Raw genomic sequence first — 10666 nt, 5'->3', positions numbered from 1 at the left:
GCCTTTCATTACTGTTAGTTGTCTAAAAAATGACTTCTAAAGAAATAAACACTTGAGAGGCACAGTTGGGCAGCTGCAGAATCAAAAATTATGTTCCCTCACAGTTTCTGTGCTCCCACACAGCAAAGCCAAAGCAACATTATCAGCAGACGCACATGGAGCCGGAAGCACCCCCGGGCTTTGCTGCTCCCCAGGGCTATTTGGTGTAAAGATAGCACCTTCCATTTTACCCTGTCATCTCTTGGTAGCTTTCCTGAGTTTTCTGTCTACTGATTTTACTCTCTATTGGCCTTCCTTTCCACTGCATCCATTGCCACTTGACTGTTTCTACAGGATCTCAGCTGGCATACATTTTAACCAAGCTGGTTTCATGGTATTTGATCAGATGTGTTCTGTTTAAAGCCCTCTATGTGGGTTTCAGCTTTTCCACCGGTTTGAGGTGGTAATCCAAGTCATAAGACAACAGAGACATATTTGGTGCTAGATGATTCATAGCATTTTTGCTTCACCCCAAAGTGTTTCACTAAAGCTTGCTGAAAGCACCTGACCCTGTTTGTATTGTTGAGCCCAAATAAGGACCTTTTGGTGCCCAGTGGCATTTTTCCTTCCACCAGATATGATTATAGGCACTAAACGCCGGAGGAAAACGCATGACCAAGTTCATGGTCCAACTATCTCCATATTTCTCTCTTCCTCGCAGGCACTTATCTTTCCTGACAGCCACTCCCATTGTGCTCTTTCCTCAACCCAGCACAATGAACACATGCAGACACCAGCAGACAGGCAGGACGCGTTCCATCCCACTGCTCCCCAGTGCGGAGGGACCAGGCTGAGGTTACATAAGCCCCTCCTGAGCCCGCCGTCGGGGAAAGCAAATTCGGGGTTCGTGACGAAGTCATGGTCTGCAGGCCCCGACTGACCCTGCACCCCCCATCCTGCCTTGCCAAGGCGGCGCGGCCGGAAAGGGAGGGCCGCTTCCCCGCGACCACCCCACTCACGCCAGCAGGGCTGGGTTCAAAGTGTGGCCGGAAGTCCGACCTCGCTGTCCAGACTAGAACGTGGGGTCATGGGCCCCGGCCCTAGGCACAGGCTGCAGCTCCCCGCCCCCCCGGGAGACGCGACACGCGCTTACCTGCCCGGGCCGGGGCCGGGGCCGGGACCCGGGCCGGGTCCTGTGCCGGGTGGTCCGGCGGTCGCCCGCGCAGCGCCTGTCGCGGGGAGCTGTCCGCCACCGGCCGGTGCTGAAGGTGGCTTGGCTGCGCCGGGGCCCGGAGCGGGCCCGGGGCCGGGGCCTCCGGGCGGCACTGGCCCGTCGCCAGCGCCGCCCTCCAGGCTGGCCTCATTGCCCATGGCGAGCGGGCGGGCGGGCGGGGTTGGGGTCGCTCTGAGCCCGGGCCGGCGGCTCCCGGGCGGCTGCTCACACTCTCAGCGCCGCCGCCGCCGCCGCCGCCGCCATCTCCCAGCTCGGCTCGCGCCGCCGCCCGCCGCTGCGCATGCGCGGCCCGCACGCCCCTTCCCTGCACGCGCTGCCCCTCCACCCCACGCGCGCGCGCTCCCGCCAGCCCGTGAGGACGCGTATCCACTAGCCAGTGGCGGGGTCGCTGGGAAACAGCCTACGGGGCCAGCGCATGCGCCCTCCGAGGATGACGCGGTCCGCGTGTGCTACCTGGAGCCCACGGACGTTGGTGGGAGCGTCCCACGGAACCAGGATGTAGGGGAAAGGGCCCTGGGGGCGTCGTTCCGTTCCCAGCCCTACTCCAGGGAACGCGGGAGTGGGAGCTCTTCTTTGGGTAACAGTGTCTCAGCTGGCAGGCTTCGTGGGGACAGGCCTCAGAAAGGACCCCCCCCCCCCCCAGTGAGGCCTCAAAGGATGTTTCGGAGTTGGAGAGGCAAATGAACAGTGTTCAGAGGCACAAGGTCATGAAAGGACGGAGACAGAGGATGCTGAGTGATGGGGCGGATTGTGAGGGTGTCAAAGGCCAGCTAGGGAGTCAAGGCTTTTTCCAGATGGTGATAAGAACCCATCTGGGATTCACGCTGAGGTCTGGTCCTGCAGGACAGGAGTCCCAGGAAGTGACCCTGGAAAAGGCGGAGGGAGGGTGTGTCAGGGCTGGCCTGAAGCCAGAGGAAGGCTGCCCCAGCAGGCCCTGGGACAGTGACCTTGGGGATGGGGAAGAGGAGTTGATATTTCTCAGAGGCCCTCTGCCGAGGTTCCCAGGGACTGTCTGGCTGGGAAGGCTGCAGGCGGCCTCTGCACCGACCTGAGAGATCACCCAATGATTTTCCATTACCTCACTTTTACAGACTTCAGCGTTTGCACAGTCCTCAGGCTGGTCTGCCTCGTGTCTTCTCACACAGACCTGTGCTTTCCTGAGGGAGAATATTTCCTAGAAGATCCAGACCATATTCCAAACTATTCCTGGCTTCATAAATCATGGCGGTGCAGAAGAACTTGAGTAAACTTAGACCCATTTTACAAACCCACTTAATTCTCCTAAGGATGAGAAGTATATCAAACAGGATGTCTGCCGTTCTAAACCCGACCTGGAATATTCTAGGGACCCCAGGGAAAACCGACAGCCAGGCTGATGGACAGACCTTGAGCATGCTCTGCCCATGCACTCTGCTGCTCCTTCCACCTCCTGGACAGAGCTTCCCTGAAGCCTGGACTCTGACTGCTGGGGAGGATGACAGCCTCTCTGCCCGGGTTATGATGGCCCTTCCTGTGTTTCCTGCTGCATTTCAATCATCTTGGTGAGTGTTTGGTTACTACATGAGCACATCTAGGCTCCAGGAGGATCCACATCTCAGCCCTGCCACTTCCCCTGACTCAGGCTCACCAAGCCTCCACTGCCTAGCCTGCCAAGTTATAATAACGTTAGCCCCTCTAACATGGGCCGTTGTGAGGGTGGGGTGGCTGATGTAGGTAAAAGCACAAGGACAACAGCGTGGCATACAGATGACCCAACTTTATTATTAGTTGTCTTTCTGGCAGGTGATCTGGGATTTGGGGGTTCAGTGCCATATCTTTTCTCCCGAGGAAGAAGATGCACACAGGCACTATGGGCAGGCCAATGACCTGACCTTGACCCAACCCAGGCTCTTCTAGCTTCAGACACCAGTCAGTGTGTGTTGGGCTACTTGGAAGCCAGGGGAAAGAAGGCTGTTTGTTTTCTGTTTCTATAGAAGCCATGGAACTATGCCTTTATGTGGATTTAAATCAACGTGGTTCCAATGGGGTTAATTAGCTCTACCCAGCCAGAGGGCCTGGGGAGTTGCCCTCCTCAGAGTGCATTCCTGGCTCTTAGCAGACTTCTAGGGTCTCTGCTGCCTTGGCGACGAAGGACACAGTATAGTGGGCCCAGGAGGACCTGGAAGTGTGGGGTAGCGGTGCCTCTACCTTTTCAAGTGCTCGGTTCCACCTCCTCTGGGAAACACCCCCAGGAGTATGCCTGCACTGTCCGCATCCACCTGCAGCGTCCAGCCTAGCAACTCCTGCTGGCCATGGGAGGGCGCTGGCCTCTGGTCTGGTTGTCTGCGGCTCTCATTAAGGCTCCCAATTCTATTCGCTATTCCAGGGCTTATCTGCTTCCTCCTGGCACGGGGTAGGGGCTCCTCAGGTCAGGACCTTGTCTGACTTGTCTCATCCCCAGGCTGGCCTTCAGCAAGGCCTCAGGGTCTGATGGTTGGGCTGGGTTCTCTGAGCACTTTCCTCACCTGCACTTCCAAGGGGCTCACCTACCGCCACACTTAACAGCACCCCAGGGGGACCTTTGGCTGTAGCTCCTGCATCACTACATTTAGTTTATGTTGAGTTTCTCCTGGTGGAGGGGGGCGTGGATGAGACGTCTGCACTCACCTAGGAGAACTCACTAAGCTTATGACAAGTGAATGAATACATCTCTGTTTGTGTAAACCAGCGGTCTCCTGGGGAGGTACCATCCCCTCCTGAGTCCAGCTGCTGCCCAGCCAGGGACAGGATGGTCCTGGACACCCTGCAGAAGTTTCCCAACTCCCTGAATTTCACTTGCTGGAGGTATCTTCTTCCCACTTCATTGTGACATGTGACACATGGCAGTCATCTTGGAGAAAGGCCATGTGGAAGGAGAATCAGTCCACATGCCAAGCAAGCCAGAACTGATGCGTAGACACACACATCCACGTGCTGCTCCATTCTGTGCTCTCAAACACCTGTTGGAGACCAGAGAGAAACTGGAGTCAGAAAGAAACCCATCCAGGTAAGGAAAGCCCTAGTCAGACCTAGCTTGCTGCTGGGGTTTGTGGCAGTGATTGGTCATTAGAGGGCAGATCTCAGGAGGATCAGAGCTGCACCCAGACACCAGGTGGGCCATGGGCCAGGCAACACGCAGATAAGCCCCCAGACGATGGGACGGGGCAGAGTGCCAGCTGTGGGACTTTCCTGCTTCCCCCCACAGTCCAGTTCACCCTGGGTTGCTACTTCCAGCGTGACCACCTTCAGAGGAAGAGTCAGAATCCAAAGATGATGATGCCAATGGGGATGAAGAGGAATGGCAAGCTTTGGCGGCAAGGAGAGGAGATGGCGTGCAGATGGGAGAGAATGAGGAAGGATGACAGGGCGGCTCTGGCTGATGGGGTGCCACGGACTTCGGACTGTTCCAGACAGGCTGGGGGCTGGGAGAGCGGGCTCCTGTCTACGGGGCCCCTTTCCTTTTTATTGTGGGGCTGCTGAGACCTGTCTCACCGCCCAGTGAGTAGCAACTCAGAAAGTCGGCTCCTGTCCTAAACGGGACTGAAGAGGAAGTAAAGACGCCCAAAGAAACAGAGGGTTTACCTCCAGGCTGAGATTTGTCAGCACGACCCATGAGCCTGGGAAATAAGCAGCTCCTCAAACAAGCCCCAGGCTGGTGTGAGGCTACAGACAAGAGACCCAGTCTTTGTCCTGCTCAGCAGCCCACCTGGACTGGCCTGGACAACGTCACTTACATGCGAGGGTCTCCGGCTGGCCCATGGCCATTGGTAGAGTAGGAAAGGGAATAAAGCTGGAAGGTATAGAACTTGCTCAAGGCCTTGTCTGCCTAAGCCCTTTCCTGTTCCAATGTGAAGATCTTCATTTGCATTATGTGGGAAAAAAAGCCAGTTAAAAAATCATCAGAAATGTTTACTACCAGCCTAACTCTACCACCCATCATTGCTCCCAGGAAAGCTAATTAAGTTCCATTGCTATTAGAGTTACGTGCTTCCAAAGGCTTGTTATGACAGGAAAAAATAATGAAGCCACAGCTTCTCCAGGTTATAAGTGTCCAAGTCAAAACACGCCGCTTTCCTTGCCCCTCTGTGCTCCCCCGCCAGCCTGCAGGCTGGCTGTGGCTTTCTCGTCCCTGCATGTACTCACCCTCCTTCAGCCATCTGACTCCCACTCCGTGCCAGCCCCAGAGAAGGCTGGGATCTGCCTTCAGGATGCTCAGTTTTCAGGAGAGATAGGCACACAAATTGGTCCCCATAAACTATAGAAAATGCCACCCTGGTCCTTCCCCCTAGGATCCCAGTTCCCGTGGAGTTCCCTCCACCTCCCTCTGTTCCATGGGTGGGGAGGTGAGGGTGTGAGGGACAGGCCCAGTAGAAAGTCATGCCCTGTGCCCTCTCCTAACCAGCCCAGACAACAGAGGTTCAGACGTGACTTGGACAATCTAGGGGAAGGAACAGCCTCTTCAACTTTTCCATCAGGCTCAGTTCCACACGCCTTCAGGAAAGCCTCTTAGAGGGGGCCCTATGTCTCGACTTCTTTGTGGCTCTGCTGCTGCAGACCCAAGCATGTTACTGAGAATCACCCTTGACCACCAGGGACTTCAGGCCATGTGCTATAGCCACCATATCCACTGAGCTTCATCTTTGTCCTAGTCAGAGTAGACTTTCGATAGGGCTTATTTGTCTATTATTATTACTGAGGGCCCAGCAGGTTTCCAGGAGCTGCAGAGGAGCTCCTGCCTTCTGGGGAGGATGGGCAGAATGGGGTGGAGTCTCTGCTGGTGAAGCAAAACCATATGGCCTCTGCTAATGAATGACTTCAATTCAGTTAAATTTCAATTTCAATTACATTTGGCACTTTTGAGCTTTAGGACAAGGACAGCACGATGTTAAGCCCCAACGATGTAGCTGAAGCCAAGACTGTTGAGCCTAATTGCCCCTCACTGAGCTTGCAGTCTCTCAAGTCTGGCCTTTGCCTGGCTGCTGCTCAAACGAGGCCCTGAACCTGGAGGGCAAGAACGGCTGGACCTCAGTGCAGGCCTAGTGTCCTGCCCTGCAGTGGTGGGTATGGCCAAAGCGTCACCAGGCCAGGCTGTGAGGGCTCATGTCACACTCAGGCCTCAGGGTTGTCTGAGAGTCCTCCCTGGCTCCCCCAGGCTCCTGGTGGGGTTGGGCAGCAACATCCGGGTTACCACTGCTCCTTCTATGTTAGTAACTGCTCCGGCTGGGAGGCCTGGCAGGGCATCAGCATTCCAGGAAGGTGGTCTATCTGACAGTGAGCTGGCAGTGCAGACTGAGGAATGAACAGTAAGGCTGGGCAAAAGGCGTTCTCCACTTGCTACCGGGAGAGCAGAAAGGCCATGTGTTCAGCTGAGTCCTCCCCTGAGCTTTACTGATCCAGCCAAGCCAACCCCCAACCCCTGACCTTCTCCAGGGGTCTTCTTGGGGCTCACAGGGTGGCTATGTCCCTCTCCTAGCCCTGCCTGGCCCGGGGCTTCCCTGAGGAGGCTGGGGATAGGAGGAAGCTGCTCTGCTGCCTGAGACCCAGGGCACTGCTGGGGAGACAGTGGCTGCTGAGTCAGAGCCACTGGGGTCACAGTGGCTGCCTCCTCAGCCCTCGTTTGCACTCTAATCACTTTACTGGACACGAGAAGACAGAGCTGCCCTTATCCTCCCACCCTTCAAACACATCCACCATGTGCTCTTCAAATAAGAGCAAAACTCCACCCCTCCAGCATCCCCCAAACCCAGCTCCTGGCCCAGCCCAACCAGGCACGTGTTCCCTGAGGGTGAGTTCATCCAGGACAAGGCTGGTCCTCTCCTGCTGGCACACCCAGAGACAAGCTGCTGCCACCTCTCCGCCGGAGCCCCCCTCCCCTGGCATCCCGGGCTAGAACCAGCTCCTTTCTTCATCTTTCTCTTCCAAGACCGGGAGCAACAGAGGTGCTGAGGGAAGTAGGGGGTGAAGAGGGGAGTGCTTCCTAGAACGGGAGCCAGCCTGCCCTGAGCTCCCAGACATTTCGGTGAGTTCCAGACTTGGGCTTTGCCCTCTACAGCCTGAGGCTGCTGACACCATGAGAACCAGAGGCAACAGTACCCTCTGACCTGGTCCTGGGAGCCCTGGGCAGCTGCCAACGCATGTTCTCTAATGTCCTAGTGTGTGCCCAGGGCTGCGACGGCAGCTTTGAGTAAGGCCTTCCCTTGGGTGGGCTTCAGGGTGCCCCCACTCCAGGGTCGACCCAGAGAGCGATCGTCTCCTCACCCGTCTGTGTTTCTAGTGCCAAATGTCTTCCCCTAGAGGCACAAACTAGGGGGACACCCAGTCACGCTACTAGAGATGCCTGGCTTCCATCCAGAACTCCCAGACCCCACAGTACTTTCGGCCGTGCCCTCGGGAGCCCTCAGAAGGAGGAAGGGGAGACTTGGGTGGCATCCACCAAGCGCTGAGCCCTACTGTGTGCAGCTGCCTGCATGAAGCCAGGGGGCATACTAAAGCTAAGGTGACGGAGGGCGAAAAGCAAGGGTCCTTGGTAGTCCCGACCACATACATCCAATTCGAGGTTTGCTGGAGGGGCCCGGCCCCAGGAGCAGAAGCCCTCCGGAAACCCAAGCGGCCCCAGACTCCGCACACCTGTTCCCTGTCGGCTTCCCTTTCCGATGGACAACGCCCCGGCGAAGGACAGGCTCAGAGGCCCAACTCCACCGGCCCCTCTGCGGTCAGGGACTGGGCAGCGGCGACCGAGCAAGAGCACACAGGCCCAGCTCCACCACCAGCCTGCAACCGAGCTCTCAGCGGCTTCCGGCTGCTCGCCCTAAGGCCCCGCCCACCGCCCCGCCCACCGCCCCGCCCACCTCCGGCAGGTTTACTCCGGCCTCTGGCGCCACCTCCTGGGGGCCCGTGGGCACTGTCCTCCTCTTGGTGCCAGAGGCGGCGGTAATGGAATCTCGGCGGGGCTCACCCGGGTGCAGAGCTGCGTGGATCACCGTCCCCACCTCACAGATGGGGAAGCCAGGTCAAAGGGACCCTAGGAACTTGCCCTGCAGATTCCTGTAGGTAACAACCCCCTTCTCCCCAACTGTGTCCCTTCCTGCCCCTTCCCTCCATCACCCCCTCTCCAGCTCAAAAGACCTGAGTAGACAGTCCCCACACCCAAGGAGAGGGCAGAGACCTGGCAGGAGGGCAGGGGGGCTGGGGCCTGCCAAGCCAAACATCAGATATTCCCAGAGGAGAGCAGCCACAGGCCACAGACCCTCTGACTTCTCTTCTCCCTGCCTTGCTGACCTTATTCTTCTCTGCTCAAACCAGGGATCCCTTTACTGGAATTTAGGACAGTGAGTCCACTCATAATCCAGTGGCTTTAGTTTAAACAGGACTTTCTGAAGCCAACAGAGAGCAAGGGTAGCCTCATTTCCTGGGGCCCTGCTGCTAGGCCGAGATGATGAGGTATGTGTCCCTGAACAGCTACTGGGACAGCCCCTCCCAGCATAGTGTGCTGTTTTGGAAGTCTGTTTGACCCTCCACAGCTCCCTGCTCTGGGACTCAGCTCTAGCTGCACTGTGGGACCATATATATCTGGATCTTGAAAGTTGTGAGCAGAGAAGTAGCCTGGGGCTGTAGGTGGAGAGGAGGAGCACCCTGTGGGGGTGGGGCTGAGTCCAAATGAGTTAGGTGCTGGTTGTTGGGTGTCCAATGGCCCCTGATCCTGCCTCGGCCCTGAGCAGTGTCCCAGGGCTATCCAGGCCCTTCCTGGGCAGTAAGTCATGTTAAGCCTACCCAGCTGGCCTGTTCATCTCACACAGGGCACTTAGGGGCAGGCTCCCAGAACCCATAAGCCCAGCCAGGGTAGGACAGCCTGGCCAGAAACATTTTTCCCTCGCTCCCCACTCCAAAGCCAAGCCAAGGCCAAACCTGCCTTGAGACTACCTGGGAGACTGGCAGCCCCAAGCCCACAAGGGGAATCCCTAAGTCCTCACCTTTGCAGAGGCCCAGGCTGAGGGACTCCTATTAAGGACCTGCAGGGGCTCACCCACTCTGGGACTGGGAGCCTGTGGCAGGACCTTTCCCACCAACCTCCCCTCCCACCCAGTTTCACTGAGTTGTCTCTCCAGTGAGGAAACTGAGACTTGTGTACTCAAGCAGCAGCACTAAGGAGGGCTCAGTGTTGGCGGAAGCTCTGGAGCACACCCCCGCCCCCAAGGGCACAAATGGAAAGGCTACAGAGGCCCTCAAGTGAACTGCTCAAAGGCCACCTCCGACTGGGTCTGCCTGGGTCCCATCTTCCTCCCCCTGCTCCTCATGTCCTAGAATGTGTAGAGGCCGGAGAAATAGATGCTCAGAGGCAATGGCATTGTAATAAAGACACTGCTTTTATTTAGTTTGATATGTTTCTATACAGAATGCAGAAAACACATCTTAAAATCATATAGAAGGAAATAAAAACACGTCAGTGGTTGGTGGACATTTGAATGTGAGATCAGCTGTCTCACAGAGTCCAACGGCCATCGCCAGCCCACACTCAGGGGAGGGGGCTGCCTGCAAGGGCATTGTTGCTGTTGTTATTCTGTTCACTGCCCCAGCGCCTCCAGTTGCTATGGCAACAGGCCATTCTGGGCCAGCCACATCTCTGCATGGCAGTGCCCCATGGTGGGGTTGCTAGGAGCAACTGAGCTGTTTGGAAGGCCTTTCAGGGCCCTCACCTGGAACACTGGGAATTGTTTATTTTTCGATGAGGTCATCAAAAATAATCTCACCAGGTCAGATCCCACTTGTGCTCCTAACTCTGGAGCACTGAGGAAACTCTGGCTTGGATCAGGGCTTGGAGGCACAAGGCCCAGTCCTCAAGAGGCCCAATGAGCCTTCATCTACATGCTCCCCCCACCAGGGCACTGCCCACTCAAGTTCCCACTGGGGGCTGGGCAGGGAAGGGAGAGGCTGGGCCCGGTGGGAGCAGGGGCAAGGGGCAAGGCCCTCTGGAGGGCAGGGTGGAGACCCCTCCCCTCTGACCGGCCCTCCCCTCCGGAGGCAGCACACTGAATCCTCTGCAAAAAGGTCTATATGGCTTAGAAGTGGCTGCCTGGTGTGCAAAGGGAGCCTGGGTCCACCCACCTACCCTCGGTCACATTATTGCAAAAGGCATTCCTCCCTAAAAGGTACCCCAAATAACTCTCAGACATCAAGAAAAGTCATGCTCAAATGGTTTCTTCCAAAGGAGGAGAATCAGAGCAGAGGGGACGCCCCTGAGTCATGGGGACAGAGATGCAGATGGATGGACGGACGTTCTGCTAAAAAAGGCCAAAGAAGCCCCAGTGTAATTCCAGAATTTAAACCATTAGGAAAAAGGGGGGATGGGGGAGAATAAACATGATCAAAGCCATCAGTTCCATGGAATCAACACTAAGAGCTTGTACAAACTGCTGTAAGCATCACCGTTTTTAATCT

The sequence above is a fragment of the Furipterus horrens genome, unplaced genomic scaffold, assembly GCF_987537825.1.
Source record: "Furipterus horrens unplaced genomic scaffold, mFurHor1.1.pri manual_scaffold_7, whole genome shotgun sequence".
NCBI lineage: Eukaryota > Metazoa > Chordata > Mammalia > Chiroptera > Furipteridae > Furipterus > Furipterus horrens.
The sequence above is the reverse complement of the archived record's forward strand: the minus strand, read 5'-3'. Positions refer to the sequence as shown.